Source organism: Salvelinus fontinalis, chromosome 23 (genome assembly GCF_029448725.1).
Source record: "Salvelinus fontinalis isolate EN_2023a chromosome 23, ASM2944872v1, whole genome shotgun sequence".
Lineage (NCBI taxonomy): Eukaryota > Metazoa > Chordata > Actinopteri > Salmoniformes > Salmonidae > Salvelinus > Salvelinus fontinalis.
In genome coordinates, this window is record NC_074687.1 from 50,427,976 (window position 1) to 50,446,674 (window position 18,699).

Genomic DNA, 18,699 nt, shown 5'->3' on the forward strand with positions numbered 1-18,699 from the left:
GTAAATTTTCCCTCCATGGGTAGATAATCCGTCCGGCATGTAAATCCTGGGTTATGCCCACAGTTTTAATGAATAAGATGGGTAGAAAAATAATCTGTTTAAGTCATAAGTAAAGGCCTTTCATAAAGAGGCTGTCATGATTGACTGTGGCCCATATTTAACACGTATTGCTTGTTACCTAAGACTATTGTTGTACATTGAATATCCACTAGCAGATTTGTGTAGCATGCATCTCCACTATATTTGTCATGTTACTGTGGTCTTTTTAAAAGTCAATAAACATATGTGTAAAATGTACACTTTTGTTTCACTGTAGATTTGTTTAAGCCCACCTAGAAACACCTGATTTATCCCACAGCATTAATGAATAAGCTGTGTAGAAAATGAATCTGTTTAAGTCATAAGTAAAGGCCTTTCCTAAAGAGGCTGTCATGATTGACTGTGGCCCCATATTTAACACGTATTGCTTGTTACAGAAGACCCCTGTTGTACATTGAATATCCACTAGCAGATTTGTGTAGCATGCATCTCCACTATATCTGTCATGTTACTGTGGTCTTTTTAAAAGTCAATAAACATATGTGTAAAATGTACACTTTTGTTTCACTGTAGATTTGTTTAAGCCCAACTAGAAACACCTGATTTATCCTACAGCATTAATGAATAAGCTGTGTAGAAAATTATTCTGTTTATGTCATAAGTAAAGGCCTTTTCCTAAAGAGGCTGTCATGATTGACTGTGGCCCCATATTTAACACGTATTGCTTGTTACAGAAGACCCCTGTTGTACATTGAATATCCACTAGCAGATTTGTGTAGCATGCATCTCCACTATATCTGTCATGTTACTGTGGTCTTTTTAAAAGTCAATAAACATATGTGTAAAATGTACACTTTTGTTTCACTGTAGATTTGTTTAAGCCCACCTAGAAACACCTGATTTATCCTTCAGCATTAATGAATAAGCTGTGTAGAAAATTATTCTGTTAATGTCATAAGTAAAGGCCTTTCCTAAAGAGGCTGTCATGATTGACTGTGGCCCCATATTTAACACGTATTGCTTGTTACAGAAGACCCCTGTTGTACATTGAATATCCACTAGCATATTTGTGTAGCATGCATCTCCACTATATCTGTCATGTTACTGTGGTCTTTTTAAAAGTCAATAAACATATGTGTAAAATGTACACTTTTGTTTCACTGTAGATTTGTTTAAGCCCACCTAGAAACACCTGATTTGTCCCCCCAGCATTAATGAATAAGATGTGTAGAAAATGAATCTGTTTAAGTCATAAGTAAAGGCCTTTCATAAAGAGGCTGTCATGATTGACTGTGGCCCATATTTGACACGTATTGCTTGCTACATTAGACCCTAAAACCTAAATTATGTTTTGAACTAAGGCTTGTTTAATATTTCTATAACTGTTGATAAAACATTTACTGAGAGAGAGAGAGAGAGAGAGAGAGAGAGAGAGAGAGAGAGAGAGAGAGAGAGAGAGAGAGAGAGAGAGAGAGAGAGAGAGAGAGAGAGAGAGAGAGAGAGAGAGAGAGAGAGAGAGCCTTGAGCGCAGATGCATGGGCATTTTTGAACACACACCCCACCCCTTTTTCTCTGTTTTTGAAACACACACACAGCCACTACAGCACACTCCCACACACACACGCGCGCACATGGCTTTTTCCGCAAGTTTTTTTTTCTCAGGGACAGACTGCGCTAAGAGTGAACAAACTAACGAGTTCATGACATGGTGAGATTCTGCTTTTAAAACCATTTATTTCATTCAAAATATTTAGTACATACATTTTATAGCCTTACATTATTAAGGTATTTTACGAAGCCTTTCTTACAGATCCAGGGATCTGATGCAACCACCCCCCCATTGTCAGTGTCCAGTTGGTCATCAAAATGCCGGGATCTCTTGCAAGGTTCATCAACACTTGGTAAGTTTTCACTCCAGGGGGTAGATCCTACGTCGGGCCTTTTGGTCCTGGCTATGTCTCAAGGACAGCCGAGGCCAGCGCCTTAACTGTTCGCGATTTTTGAAGAGAATGTCCAGCTTATTCATAAGTGTTATGAAAATTGGATAATCCACCCATTTAAAACTAAACACAGGAATAAAAAAGTTGACATCTTTGCATGCTCTGGAAGCTACTGGAGAATTGACAGACTTTGTAGCATTACACGCATCATAAACTTCACAGGCTAAAATTGTCACTTTGTTGTCAGGGCTATAGTCCATTGAAGCAATTCTTAGAGCCTTGAGATCCCTGCCCCCGAAGACCTGTTCTTCCAACGCATAGCCGGGCACAGGTGTACCACTCAGGACCTGTTCAATTTTACAGAGCGCAAGCCTGATCTTTAGCCATTCTCTCATACCAAGAGCAGAAGAAAAACTCCCAGGTTTTGCCTGATAAACGGGTTTGGGGCCACTGGCGTTGAAAATCTTTACCGTAGAATCCTCCGGCTGGAATAGGTAAGACATGTGGCCCTCACTCGTACCCAAAAATCCTTTAAAACATTCTGGAGCTTCACACAGAACTTCCTCAATGCTTTGGTCACTGGGTTCATGACAAGCCGAGCATAACATACCATAAATTGGCATATGTGTCATTTTTGTTTAATATTCAGGGAGTTTATCTTGTACAGTCTTAAACATACATTGTTCTGGGGCTTTATAAGGCTTCTGCAAAGCCAGCCTCTTTGAAATGTTCATTAACAACCCCCCCCAACACTAGACATCCAGGAACAGGTTGACCTGACACCTGGTCACTTACTTACCCAAAAAGCCCCCCTAACCATCAGGATGTCCTGACCTGAAGCCCAAATATGTGCAGGCCCCCCTTCTACACGACATTGGGTCATCAATCATTACATAGGGTCATAAATCATGATTTTTTTTGATTTAGGACATTGACAGCTTGACACTTACTCAACCCAAAGACCCCCACCCATGCCAGGATGTCCTGACCGGAAGCCCAAATATGTGCAGGCCTCCTACAACAGGACTTAGGGTCATCAATCAAATTTTGACAGCCGGACTTAGGGGCATCCATCAAATTTGACACGTGACATCTACTTTAATCTCTCTGGTGTCGCTCATTCAGCCGACAGAAACTTTCAACCACAAACTTTCAATCGGTTCTCCTCATTAAGCAGCGAGTCGGAGTGTAGAGAGTATAGGGATATTGTTATCCACGTCGGCACCAACGATGTTAAGATGAAAGAGTCAGAGGTCACCAAGCGCAACATAGCTTCAGCGTGTAAATCAGCTAGAAAGATGTGCGGCATCGACTAATTGTCTCTGGCCCCCTCCCAGTTAGGGGGAGTGATGAGCTCTACAGCAAAGTCTCACAACTCAAATCGCTGGTTGAAAACTGTTTTCTGCCCCTCCCAAAAGAAAGAATTTGTAGGTAATTGGCCCTCTTTCTGGGACTCACACACAAACAGGACCAAGCCTGGCCTGTTGAGGAGTGACGGACTCCATCCTAGCTGGAGTGGTGCTCTCATCTTATCTACGAACATAGAGAGGGCTCTAACTCCCTTCGCTCCACAATGAAATAGGGTGCAGGCCAGGCAGCAGGCTGTTAGCCAGCCTGCCAGCTTAGTGGAGTCTGCCACTAGCACAGTCAGTGTAGTCAGCTCAGCTATCCCCATTGAGACTGTGCCTGTGCCTCGACCTAGGTTGGGCAAAACTAAACATGGCGGTGTTCGCCTTAGCAATCTCACTAGAATAAAGACATCCTCCATCCCTGCCATTATTGAAAGAGATTGTGATACCTCACATCTCAAAATAGGGCTACTTAATGTTAGATCCCTCACTTCCAAGGCAGTTATAGTCAATGAACTAATCACTGATCATAGTCTTCATATGATTGGCCTGACTGAAACATGGCTTAAACCTGATGAATTTACTGTGTTAAATGAGGCCTCACCTCCTGGTTACACTAGTGACCATATCCCCTGCGCATCCCGCAAAGGCGGAGGTGTTGCTAACATTTAAGATAGGAAATTTCAATTTACAAAACAAAAAATATGTTTTCGTCTTTTGAGCTTCTAGTCATGAAATCTATGCAGCCTACTGAATCACTTTTCATAGCTACAATTTACAGGTCTCCTGGACCATATACAGCGTTCCTCACTGACTTCCCTGAATTCCTAACCCACCTTGTAGTCATAGCAGATAATATTCTAATTTTTGGTGACTTTAATATTCACATGGAAAAGTCCACAGACCCACTCCAAAAGGCTTTCGGAGCCATCATCGACTCAGTGGGTTTTGTCCAACATGTCTCCGGACCTACTTACTGCCACAGTCATACTCTGGACCTAGTTTTGTCCCATGGAATAAATGTTGTGGATCTTAATGTTTTTCCTCATAATCCTGGACTATCGGACCACCATTTTATTAAATTTGCAATCGCAAAAAATAGGAGCAAGGAGCATCAAAGTTGTGCTATAAATTCTCAGACAACCCAAAGATTCCTTGATGCCCTTCCAGACACCCTCTGCCTACCCAAGGACGTGGACAAAAATCAGTTAACCACCTAACTGAGGAACTCAATTTGACCTTTCGCAATACCCTAGATGCAGTTGCATCCCTAAAAACTAAAAACATTTGTCATAAGAAACTAGCTCCCTGGTATACAGAAAATACCCGAACTCTGAAGCAAGCTTCCAGAAAATTGAAACGGAAATGGCGCCACACCAAACTGGAAGTCTTCCGACTAGCTCGGAAAGACAGTACCGTGCAGTATCGAAGAGCCCTCACTGCTGCTCGATCATCCTATTTTTCCAACCTAATTGAGGAAAATAAGAACAATCCGAAATGTATTTTTGATACTTTCGCAAAGCTAACTAAAACGCATCATTCCCCAAGAGAGGATGGCTTTCACTTCAGCAGTAATAAATTCATGAACTTCTTTGAGGAAAAGATCATGATCATTAAAAAGCAAATTACGGACTCCTCTTTAAATCTGCGTATTCCTCCAAAGCTCAGTTGTCCTGAGTCTGCACAACTCTGCCAAGACCTAGGATCAAGGGAGACACTCAAGTGTTTTAGTACTATATCTCTTGACACAATGATGAAAATAATCATGGCTTCTCAACCCTCAAGCTGCATACTGGACCCTATTCCAACTAAACTACTGAAAGAGCTGCTTCCTGTGCTTGGCCCTCCTATGTTGAACATAATAAACGGCTCTCTATCCACCAGATGTGTACCAAACTCACTAAAAGTGGCAGTAATAAAGCCTCCCTTGAAAAAGCCAAACCTTGACCCAGAAAATATAAAAAACTATCGGCCTATATCGAATCTCCCATTCCTCTCAAATTTTCTTGAAAAGCTGTTGTGCAGCAACTCACTGCCTTCCTGAAGACAAACAATGTATATACGAAATGCTTCAGCCTGGTTTTTGACCCCATCATAGCACTGAGACTACACTTGTGAAGGTAGTAAATTACCTTTTAATAGCGTTAGACCGAGGCTCTGCATGTGTCCTCGTGCTCCTAGACCTTACTGCTGCTTTGGATACCATCGATCACCACATTTTTTTGGAGAGATTGGAAACCCAAATTGGTCTACACGGACAAGTTCTGGCCTGGTTTAGATCTTATCTGTCGGAAAGATATCAGTTTGACTCTGTGAATGGTATGTCCTCTGACAAATCAACTGTAAATTTCGGTGTTCCTCAAGGTTCCGTTTTAGGACCACTATTATTTTCACTATATATTTTACCTCTTGGGGATGTCATTCGAAAACATAATGTTAACTTTCACTGCTATGCGGATGACACACAGCTGTACATTTCAATGAAACATGGTGAAGCCCCAAAATTGCCCTCGCTGGAAGCCTGTGTTTCAGACAGAAGGAAGTGGATGGCTGCAAACTTTCTACTTTTAAACTCGGACAAAACAGAGATGCTTGTTCTAGGTCCCAAGAAACAAAGAGATCTTCTGCAGATGTTAATGCGAGTGTAGCGAAATGCTTGTGCTTCTAGTTCCGACAATGCAGTAATAACCAACAAGTAATCTAACCTAACAATTCCACAACTACTACCTTATACACACAAGTGTAAAGGGATAAAGACTATGTACATAAAGATATATGAATGAGTGATGGTACAGAACGGCATAGGCAAGATGCAGTAGATGGTATAGAGTACAGTATATACATATACATATGAGATGAGTAATGTAGGGTATGTAAACATAAAGTGGCATAGTTTAAAGTGGCTAGTGATACATGTATTACATAAAGATGGCAAGATGCAGTAGATGATATAGAGTACAGTATATACATATACATATGAGATGAGTAATGTAGGGTATGTAAACATTATATTAAGTGGCATTGTTTAAAGTGGCTAGTGGTACATTTATTATTTATTATACCCCCCCCCCCCATTTGTTTATGTTCTTTTCTTAATTAATCTAAATTGTAATTTCTACATACTTTAGCGTTAGCCGTCCATCAGGCCAATAGATGGCGCTGTTGCACTGTTGTAGCAGGAGAAACATTAAGTTCTGGCCAAGCGCTCACGGTTCTGCAGAATAAGGATCAGAACTTCACAGAGGTAAACTGCGTCTGTTCTTTTTACCATTACAGGTATGTAACAGAGCTTCCAAACGTTCAAATATATACACAATATGTAATAACATGCTATTTAACAACTTTGTCAAGATATTATCACGTTAGGAAAGGTTTTGTTTTGGCTTTGTGTCGAACTGAGTGAGAGAAGAACGTGATTTACATTGAGTGAGTGTTAGCTTGATGCTAGCTGAGGTAAAAAACGATTTACGAGTCACAGAGACTATGTTTACTGAGTAGCTTACTTGTAATGGATTTTGTGTCCATTTGTTAGGGATTTCTGAGTTGGTTTTACATGTTATTGGTTGTGTGTAAAATTGTGCTCACTAGCTGGTAAACTGGCCGAGCATGCTCCGTCTGGTGAACTTTTAGTGCATTCAGTGAGAGAGATACGATTTTCTGGATGTTACATTATCTTAAAGCTGAATGTATTGTTGTCACTTTTCTATAGAGGTGGCGGTATATAGAAAAACATTCAGTTATTTATGTTTTCATATATAGGTGTTTCTATTGTATGAATGTGAAATACTTTGTGGTTTTAATGTGAAACCATACACTAAGACAGGGTTATTTGTGGAATTTTTTTAAATTCTGCTTTAGGTAAAGTGCATTTATGTTGTGTAATTTAAAGTGTACACTTGTTTGATGTGAATATTTTCAAAGTACTAACAAGAAAATAGACAATTGAACAAGAGGGAAAAAAACATTCTTCAGAATAAAGAAAGCGTCAGAACTTTGCAGAAGTAAACTTGTGTCCGTTCTTTTTACTATTGCAGGCCACCTCAGCTACACATGCACTCTGTCTGCACTTGCATCCACGCATGCACATACACACGGACAAACACACACTAATCTTCTCTCTCTTGTGTTTGTCAGCAGTTCATCGTGGCCCTGTGGTTCGCCTCCTTCACCAAAGCTCTGTCAGGGACCTACATGAAGAGTGCCATCACTCAGAGAGACACTTTGACCTGTCCAGCTCTCTCATCGGACTCATAGACGGCAGCTTGGAGATGGGTATCAACAATAACTTTGAGTTGCTTGAGAATTCATGTAGTAAAACCAGATACAGACTACAGTATGATCCATTTTGTTTTGTGGTTCAATCAGAGTCTGCTCTCAATACTGTCCAGTTTTATAGTTGTTCCTATTCATTGATTGACTGGCATTTGTCCATGACTTTACTGTCTAACCCCTAACATTGTTTTATTTGATGCTATGTTGTTGCAGCCTAGTATCCAAATTGATATGCCATTTTTTGTTAAAAAAACCCAGTGTTTATCATTTGCGATTCCTGACTACTGTAGTGTTGTGGTTTCTTGCAGGTAACCTGCTGTTCCTGGCTGTGGTCAGACATTTTGGGGCGAAGCTGCACCGGCCCAGGCTCATTGCTATGGGCTGTTTCCTCATGGCTGTAGGATCCTTCCTCACATGCCTGCCACACTTCTTCATGGGACGGTAAAACAACTGATTGATAACTGGTTAAACGTGTGCTTGTAGAGATACTCCAATGCGGAGGATAGTTTCACTTTAGAAATAAAGAAATGTACCCAGTTGTTGATTAATCTCAGTTAATTTAGAACTAAAGTCTTGTGTAATTGGTCAGCTGCTTGATTATGTTTTGGGGCCATACATGTTAAGAGAAGGGATTGAGAGATGCTATAACTGTGACGTGGTGAAGTTGGACCCAGGTGCAGAGAAGAGACCAGAAGATGAAGCAGTTGTTCCAACCAGTGTCTCCACCCCTCAAGGGCCCACTTAACTGCCAAGAGCTCCCGGTTGCCTACATCGTAGTTGCCTTCCGCTGGCGAGAACCGCTTGGAGAGAAAGGCGCATGGGTGCAGTTTCTTGTCCTCCTCGTTCCACTATGAAAGGACCGCCCCAGCTCCGGTGTCCGAGGCGTCCACCTCTACTCCCTGTTCACCCACGACTGCGTGGCCATGCACGCCTCCAACTCAATCATCAAGTTTGCGGACGACACTACAGTGGTAGGCTTGATTACCAAAAACAACGAGACGGCCTACAGGGAGGAGGTGAGGGCCCTCGGAGTGTGGTGTCAGGAAAATAACCTCACACTCAACGTCAACAAAAAAAAGGAGATGATTGTGGACTTCAGGAAACAGCAGTGGGAGCACCCCCCTATCCACATCGGCGGGACAGCAGTGGAGAAGGTGTAAGCTTCAAGTTCCTCGGCGTACACATCATGGACAAACTGAAATGGTCCACCCACTCAGACAGTGTGGTGAAGAAGGCGCAACAGTGCCTCTTCAACCTCTGGAAGCTGAAGAAATGTGTCTTGTCAACTGAAACGCTCAAACTTTTACAGATGCACAATTGAGAGCATCCTGTTGGGCTGTATCACCTCCTGGTACGGCAACGGCACCACCCAAAACCGCAAGGCTCTCCAAAGGGTGGTGCGGTCTGTACAACACATCACCGGGGGCAAACTACCTGCCCTCCAGGAAACCTACAGCACCCTATGTAACAGGATGGCCAAAATGATCATCAAGGACAACAACCACCCAAGCCACTGCTTGTTCACCCCGCTACCGTCCAGAATGCGAGGTCAGTACAGTAAAGCTGGGACCGAGACTGAAAAATAGATGAGATCTCAAGGCCATCAGACTGTTAAACAGCCATTACTAACACAGAGAGGCTGCTGCCTACATACAGACTTGAAAGCATTGGCCACTTTAATAAATTGATCACTTGTCACTTTAATAATGCCACAATATATTGCATCACTCATCTCATATGTATATACTGTATCTTGTCTATGCCGCTCTGTCATTGCTCATCCATATATTTATCTTATTCCATTCCTTTACTTAGATTTGTGTGTATAAGGTAGTTGTTGGGGAATTGTTAGATTACATGTTAGATATTGCTGCACTGTCGGAACTAGAAGCACAAGCATTTCACTACACTTACAATAACATCTGCTAACCATGTGTATGTGACCAATAACATTTGATTTGATTTATGACCTCGTGTCAATTGAGAACAGTTGACTAAATCAGTTAGTGGTTAACAATTCTCTCCTCAGCTGTACCAGAGGTAGCTCACTTGATTCAACTTGTCAATTAACACCAAAAGAATATTAACAATATAATATGGCTGACCAGAATAAAAAAAACTGTATGGTTCTTCAAAAAGGCTTTTCAAAGAACTTTTCAGATTGAGAATGGTTCTATTATAAAACCTTTCTCCATTAAGGTTTAATAAAGAACCTTAAAAACGGGGTCTATATAGCCCCCAAAAGTGTTGTAACAATAGCGCAACCCTTTTTTGGTGTTACAGTTGAAGTTGGAAGTTTACATACACTTAGGTTGGAGTCATTAAAACTCATTTTTCAACCACTCCATACATTTCTTGTTAACGAACTATAGTTTTGGCAATTCAGTTAGAACAGCTAATTTGTGTATGACACAAGTAATTTTTCCAACAATTGTTTACAGACAGATTACTTCACTTATAATTCACTGTATCACAATTCCAGTGGGTCAGAAGTTTACATACAATACTTTGACTGTATCTTTAAACAGCTTGGAAAATGCCAGAAAATGATGTCATGGCTTTAGAAGCTTCTGATAGGCTAATTGACGTCAATTGGAGGTGTACCTGTGGATGTATATCAAGGCCTACCTTAAAACTCAGTGCCTCTTTGCTTGGCATCATGGGAAAATCAAAAGAAATCTGCCAAGACCTCCACAAGTCTGGTTCATCCTTGTAAGCAATTTCCAAACGCCTGAAGGTACCATGTTCATCTGTACAAACAATAGTACGCGCTAAAAGGGACAGTCAATAAGATTCAAACCGAAATGAATGGAATTAAAAAAGAGAACATCGTTCTGAAAGAAGCCTTACTGGAGATTCAAACTAGATCCATGAGAGAGAATTTGGTACTTACAGGTATCCAAGAAAAAGAAGGAGAAGTTCCTGAATCTATAGTTAGAGAGTTCCTCCGTACAGCGCTTCAGATTCCATGCGAAGTTGTCGACAAAATCCAACTTGAACGTGTTCACCGCTTCGGACAGAGAGGGCAGAGGTACGAACGCCCAATCGTTGCAAAATTTGCTTCATTTAAAGATAAAATAATGGTTAAAAGCCTAGGTAAAAGACTTGCTGGGACCAAAATTGGCATGAATGATCAGTTTCCGAAAGAAATTGCAGAACGGCGCAAAGTTCTGTATCCAATTTTCAAAGAAAACAGATTAAAAGCTAAACGAGTAGCTCTCGTCGTTGATAAACTATATATTGATAACCAGTTGTTCAGAGACACAAAGACTACTCCATGGTTATTTTAAAATTTACAAAATTCTCATAGACGAGGAAAATAAACACAATTCAAGCCCGGTTACTGATTGTAACAATACAACAAAAAATATAGCTTTTTTATAAATCTTCACATATAACTAATTGAACACACAAGCACTATTTTTACACAGTGAAGATAAAAACTAAGTAAACAGAAGGCACAGTATGTGTGGATGGTATGGTTTGTGTTTATTTTATTTTTTATCTTATTTGTCATGTTTGGAAAGTTGAGTGAGTGAGTAATGAAATGGTTGCATATCCCAGAGCCAATGTATTGCTGTGAGCCGGGTATGAGAGGGCTTTCAATGTTGTTCAGATGATGGATATACTTTTATAATGAATTATACGTCTTATTTATTTATTGTCCTATCATGGAAAACTACATTTTTTTTATCTTAATAAATTATATCTAATTATTATCCTATTTTAATGGTACTATCTATGGCCCTATACCCTAGACACCCACCTGAATGACCCAGATATTAAGGAGAAGTCCCTAACTGTTTTATGTGCTCGCTGTAAGCGGTCTATATGCAGCTAAAATGAGGTCAGAGACCAAGAGCAGCACTGCCCCCTCAAGATTCTGAGCCTGCTTGGCAGGGTTGGTCCTGCAAAGCCAAAGCCCCCTAAAGGGAGAGGAAAATATACAAGGAATTTCTCAAAGCTGCTAATGAGAACCTTGACGACCTTGTACCTAGCCGGTGGGGATTCCGGTGGGGTACCCCCACCCAGGCAGTGGCAGTGCTGGCAACACTAGCTGCAGTAACCCATGGGGAGGGGGTCACACTCGGACATTCAGAGAGGGGGTATATTATTGTGGCCCTGGTGGCACAGAATCAAGGTCGGACTGCATGGAGATGCGTGGGGACATGGTCATGACTGGTGGCCGTATTGTGGGTGTTTCTTTCAGGAATAGGGTGTACATTTGACGGACATTATCTAGGATATGACAATGGTAAATAAATTTCCATTTTTGCTTATTTTTTTGCGCGGTCTTGCAGGCCTTCTCATGCAGCTGCAACTGCAATGGCATTTGGAAATCATGACCCATCTTGAGTTGGGCTCTGGGATGGTGCAACTATTGAGAAAGTGAGCTTATGGTTGTGTGGGGGTAAGGGCTGAGTGTGTATGTGTGTATCCCACAACTGTTGCGAAAGAAGTAAAAGATGTAAGGTACAATAGAGGATGATCCACAGCTATATATAATACAAATCGAGGTGACGGCAATGGAAATGCATATGGCAATTGATTTACTTCAATTCGGTAAATGGAACTGTATGCTCTTTTCAAAGAATGGATCCCAGTCGGTTCAGGGCTATGGGATACAGGGGGTCGAGGGTGGTCTGCCGGGCATTGGGATGACAAGCCATCTCGAGATGAGGCCTTTTAGCGGGTGGAATAGTAGGGACCAATTGGAGGTTTACTTAGTAGAAATGCAAATATCATGGTACAACTATATAGACACTCAATCATTATGTTACTTTTTAATAGTACGTTTACAAAAATATATTCTGATTAAAAGAATGAAAGGTGTGTCTCATGGTAAGTGGTGAAATAAGTATAGCCAGTTACAATTGTAATGGCTTAGCAGATAATAAGAAAAGACGATCAGTATTTACCTGGCTAAAAGAGAAGGATTATAATATTTATTGTTTACAGGAAACCCATTCAACAGTTTTAGATGAAGTTTTGTGGAAAAAGAACTGGGTGGGCAAAATATATTTCTCCCATGGGCAAAGAAATTCAAAAGGGGTGATGATCTTAATTAACAATAATTTTGATCCAAATGTGCAAATTGTCCAAACAGATCCTCAAGGTAGATGGATTATTTTAAATATGTTATTGGACAATAAACAAATATGGCTTGTTAACCTATACGGTCCGAATAATGATGATCCAAGCTTCTTTGAAAATATATATAAGAACTTATCAACTCTACAAGCAACACTAGACTCTATTATTATAATGGGAGATTTTAATACGGTCTTAAATAGCTCTATAGACCGGAAAGGAAATCACACTACAAATTATCACCCTCAGGCACTTAAGGAAATCATGAATGTCATGGATATATTGGAATTAGTGGATATATGGAGACTTAAATACCCTGATTTAGTGAGATATACATGGCGGAGGCTGAATCAAGCTAGTCGTCTTGACTACTTTCTTATTCCATTCTCTCTGGCACCAAAAGTTAAAAAAGTGTTGATAGGGGATAGAATGCGGTCGGATCATCACATAATTGGCATATATATTTCTCTTACAGAATTTCCACGTGGGCGAGGATATTGGAAATTTAATCAAAGTCTACTAGATGATAAATTGTTTAGAACTAGGACAGAAGATTTTATAACTGACTTTTTCAGACATAACATAGGTACAGCAGATCCCTTTATTGTATGGGACACTTTTAAGTGTGCCTTTAGAGGCCATGCAATTCAGTACTCATCTATAAAACAAAAGCAATTTAGATCAAAAGAGTCCATATTAACAAAGGAAATTGAAGGACTAACAGTACAGTTAGATAGCAATAAAAACGGTACCATAGAGGCAAAAAGAAATGGAGGAAAAAAAAACAAAAAGAAATGGAGGAACTTATTCAAGAAAGATTCAGTGTAATATATTATAAAAATAAAGCGAACTGGATGGAATATTGTCACGTTCCTGACCTATTTATGTTAGTTTTTGTGTGTTAGTTGGTCAGGACGTGAGGTTGGGTGGGCATTCTATGTTATCTGTTTCTATGTTGGTTTCGGTTTGCCTGGTATGGCTCTTGATTAGAGGCAGGTGGTTTGCGTTTGCCTCTAATTAAGAGTCATATTTAGGTAGGGCATTCTCACTGTTTGTTTGTGGGTGATTGTCTCCTGTGTCTGTATTATGTTCGTACCACATAGGACTGTAGCGGTTGTTTGTTTCGTTTCGTTTCGATGTCGTCTGTTTCCTGTACGTAAGTTTATGTTTAGTTATGTAAGTTTATGTTCAGGTTGCGTCAACGTCGTTTTGTTATTTTGTAAGCTTGTTAAAGTGTTTTGTTTCGTTTCGTGTTGCCATCATATTTTATAATAAAGATGGCTTATTTCCCTACGCCTGCGTTTTGGTCTGAGGATCCTTCTCTCCTCACTTCTTCCGAGGATGAGGAGAGCGTCACCCGTTACAGAATCACCCACCAAGCTAAGACCAAGCGGCAAAGGGAAACTAAACGGAGTAAAGGACAGGAGAGAAACAAGGATTTCTGGACTTGGGAGGAAATATTGGACGGGAGAGGTCCATGGGCACAGCAGGGAGAATATCGCCGTCCCAAAGCTGAGCTGGAGGCACGGAGGAGAGCAGAGGCTACCGGGGAGAGGAACCGGAGCTATGAGGGAACGCGTCTGGCACGGAAGCCGAAAAAGCCCGTAAGTAATTCCCAAAAATTTCTTGGGGGGGGGGGCTAGGAGATAGTGGGCCAAGGGCAGGTAGGAGACCTGCGCCCACTTCCCAGGCTTACCGTGGAGAGCGGGAGTACGGGCCGTGTTACGCAGTAGAGCGCACGGTGTCTCCTGTACGAGTGCATAGCCCGGTGCGGGTTATTCCACCTCCCCGCACTGGGAGGGCTAGATTGGGTATTGAGCCAGGTGTCATGAGGCCGGCTCAACGCGTCTGGTCTCCAGTGCGTCTCCTCGGGCCGGCATACATGGCACCGGCCTTACGCATGGTTTCTCCGGTTCGCCTACATAGGCCGGTGCGGGTTATTCCACCTCCCCGCACTGGTCGGGCAACCGGGAGCATTCAACCAGGTAAGGTCGGGCAGGCTCAATGCTCAAGAGAGCCAGTACGCCTCCACGGTCCGGTATTTCCGGCACCACCTCCCCGCCCCAGCCTAGTACCTACAGTGTATACACTACGCACTAGGCTACCAGTGCGTATCCTGAGCCCTGTTCCTCCTCCACGCACTTTCCCTGTAGTGCGTGTATCTAGCCCGGTGCCTCCAGTTCCGGCCCCACGCACTAAGCTACCTGTGCGTCTCCAGAGCCCTGAACCCACTGTATCTTCTCCCCCTACTAATCCTGATGTGCTTGTCCTCAGCCCGGTGTCACCAGTGCCGGTACCACGTATCAGGGATAGAGTAGGCTTTGAGAATACAGTGTGCCCTGTCCCTGCTCCCCGCACTAGTAGGAAGGTGCTTATCATTAGCACGGTGCCTCCAGTTCCGGCACCACGCACCAGGTCTACAGTGCGCCGTATCCGGCCAGAGCCATCCGTCTCACCAGCGCCATCTGAGCCATCCGTCTCCCCAGCGCCATCTGAGCCATCCGTCTCCCCAGCGCCATCTGAGCCATCCGTCTCCCCAGCGCCGTCTGAGCCATCCGTCTGCCAGGAGCCTGCAAAGCCGCCCGTCTGCCATGAGCCTGCAAAGCCGCCCGTCTGCCATGAGCCTACAGAGCCGTCAGCCAGACAGGAGCCGCTAGAGCCATCAGCCAGACAGGAGCCGCTAGAGCCGTCAGCCAGACAGGATCTGCCAGAGCCGCCAACCAGACAGGATCTGCCAGAGCCGCCAACCAGACAGGATCTGCCAGAGCCGCCAACCAGACAGGATCTGCCAGAGCCGCCAACCAGACAGGATCTGCCAGAGCCGCCAACCAGACAGGATCTGCCAGAGCCGCCAACCAGACAGGATCTGCCAGAGCCGCCAACCAGACAGGATCTGCCAGAGCCGCCAACCAGACAGGATCTGCCAGAGCCGCCAACCAGACAGGATCTGCCAGAGCCGCCAACCAGACAGGATCTGCCAGAGCCGTCAGAGAGCCATGAGCAGCCAGAGCCGTCAGAGAGCCATGAGCAGCCAGAGCCGTCAGAGAGCCATGAGCAGCCAGAGCCGTCAGAGAGCCATGAGCAGCCAGAGCCGTCAGAGAGCCATGAGCAGCCAGAGCCGTCAGAGCGCCATGAGCAGCCAGAGCCGTCAGAGCGCCATGAGCGTCGAGAGCCGTCAGCCTGCCATGAGCGTCGAGAGCCGTCAGCCTGCCATGAGCGTCGAGAGCCGTCAGCCTGCCATGAGCGTCGAGAGCCGTCAGCCTGCCATGAGCGTCGAGAGCCGTCAGCCTGCCATGAGCGTCGAGAGCCGTCAGCCTGCCATGAGCGTCGAGAGCCGTCAGCCAGCCATGAGCATCGAGATTCGTCAGTCAGCCATGAGCTGCCCTTCAGCCTGAAAAGGCTGGATACCCAGAACTGCCCATCAGTCCAGAGCTGTCTCTCTGTCCGGAGCTGCCTTTCAGTCCGGAGTTGCCCCTCTATCCTAATCTCCCTCTCTATCTTCATCTATCTCTATATTCTTATCTATCCCTTTTTCTTGGTTTATCTCTCTGTCCCGGTATTGTCATTATTAGATATGTTATTAGGAGGATTTTGTGGGGGAAGTAAGAGGGTGGACATTCTTGAAGGGAGGGGGCTAGGATGGATTATGGTGGGGTGGGAACCGCGCCCGGAGCCTGAGCCACCACCGTGGTTAGATGCCCACCCAGACCCTCCCCTAGACTTTGTGCTGGTGCGTCCGGAGTTCGCACCTTGTGGGGGGGGTACTGTCACGTTCCTGACCTATTTATGTTAGTTTTTGTGTGTTAGTTGGTCAGGACGTGAGGTTGGGTGGGCATTCTATGTTATCTGTTTCTATGTTGGTTTCGGTTTGCCTGGTATGGCTCTTGATTAGAGGCAGGTGGTTTGCGTTTGCCTCTAATTAAGAGTCATATTTAGGTAGGGCATTCTCACTGTTTGTTTGTGGGTGATTGTCTCCTGTGTCTGTATTATGTTCGTACCACATAGGACTGTAGCGGTTGTTTCGTTTCGTTTCGATGTCGTCTGTTTCCTGTACGTAAGTTTATGTTTAGTTATGTAAGTTTATGTTCAGGTTGCGTCAACGTCGTTTTGTTATTTTGTAAGCTTGTTAAAGTGTTTTGTTTCGTTTCGTGTTGCCATCATATTTTATAATAAAGATGGCTTATTTCCCTACGCCTGCGTTTTGGTCTGAGGATCCTTCTCTCCTCACTTCTTCCGAGGATGAGGAGAGCGTCACCCGTTACAAATATGGGGAAAAATGCACCAAATTCTTTTTCAATCTTCAATATAGAAATGCTACCAAAAAAAATGTATTAAAACTTTGACAAATGATGGAGTCACGCATGATTCACCAAATGATATTTTGAAAGAGGAAGTAAAGTACTTTAAGAATATGTTTTCGTTTCAGGCTCCTCCATCTCCACTAACTGAAACTAATTGTATGGATTTTTTTCCTATTAATAATGTAAAATTAACATCTGAACAGAAAGACTCATGTGAAGGCCAAATTACAGAGGAGGAACTGCTTGTTGCAATTGGGGCCTTTAAAGATGGGAAAACTCCAGGGCTGGATGGCATAGCAGTGGAAGTATACAAAACGTTTTTTGATATACTCAAAGGACCATTATTAACTTGTTTTAACCACTCCTATATAAATGGTAGATTAACAGACACACAACAAGAAGGTCTGATATCGTTATTACTGAAACAGGACCCAAGTGGTATATATAAAGATCCAGTCCAATTAAAAAATTGGAGACCTCTTACACTTCAGTGTTGTGATGCAAAAATCCTAGCAAAATGCTTGGCGCATAGAATAAAAAAAGTTTTGTCAGATATTATTCATCCTAATCAGACAGGTTTTTTACATGGACGATACATTGGAGATAATATAAGGCAAGTACTGGAAACAATAGAACACTATGAGATATCGGGGACACCAGGCCTGGTTTTCATAGCTGATTTTGAAAAGGCTTTTGATAAAGTACGACTGGAGTTTATATATAAATGCCTAGAATATTTCAATTTTGGGGAATCTCTTATAAAATGGGTTAAAATTATGTATAGTAACCCTAGGTGTAAAATAGTAAATAATGGCTACATCTCAGAAAGTTTTAAACTATCTAGAGGAGTAAAACAAGGTTGTCCACTATCGGCATATCTATTTATTATTGCCATCGAAATGTTAGCTGTTAAAATTAGATCAAACATTAATATTAAAGGATTAGAAATCCATGGCTTAAAAACTAAGGTGTCATTGTACGCTGATGATTCATGTTTTCTTTTAAAACCACAACTAGAGTCTCTCCAGGGCCTCATAGAGGATCTAGATACCTTTGCTATCCTCTCTGGATTAAAACCAAATTATGATAAATGTACCATATTACGTATTGGATCACTAAAAAATACACATTTTATATTGCCATGTAGTTTACCAATTAAATGGTCTGACGGAGATGTGGACATACTCGGTATAAAAATCCCAAAAGAAAGAAATGATCTCACTCCAATAAATTTTTATAGAAAGTTAGCAAAAATAGATAAGATCTTGCTACCATGGAAAGGAAAATACCTGTCTATTTGTGGAAAAATCACCCTAATTAACTCTTTAGTCATATCACAGTTTACCTATTTGCTTATGGTTTTGCCTACACCTAGTGACCTGTTTTTTAAATTATATGAACAAAAAATATTCAATTTTATTTGGAACGGCAAGCCAGATAAAATTAAAAGGGCCTATTTATATAACGAATATGAATTCGGAGGGCAGAAATTATTAAATATTAAAGCATTAGACCTCTCACTAAAGGCATCGGTCATACAAAAGTTATACTTAAATCCAAACTGGTTCTCTAGTAAACTGGTACGAATGTCTCATCCTATGTTCAAGAAGGGCCTTTTTCCCTTTATTCAGATTACACCTGCTCATTTTCGGTTGTTTGAAAAGGAAATGATCTCCAAAATATCCTTATTCTTTAAACAAGCCTTAG

At 42.4% G+C, this 18,699-nt stretch overlaps 1 long non-coding RNA gene across 1 annotated transcript; it reads left to right on the plus strand.

The window, feature by feature from the left end:
- The first annotated feature begins 6,500 nt into the window (after positions 1 to 6,500).
- On the plus strand, positions 6,501 to 12,342 carry LOC129821461 (uncharacterized). The gene is made up of 3 exons (XR_008754340.1): positions 6,501 to 6,604; positions 7,463 to 7,600; positions 7,909 to 12,342. It is a non-coding gene; the product is annotated as an uncharacterized LOC129821461 (long non-coding RNA).
- The last annotated feature ends 6,357 nt before the right edge of the window (positions 12,343 to 18,699 follow it).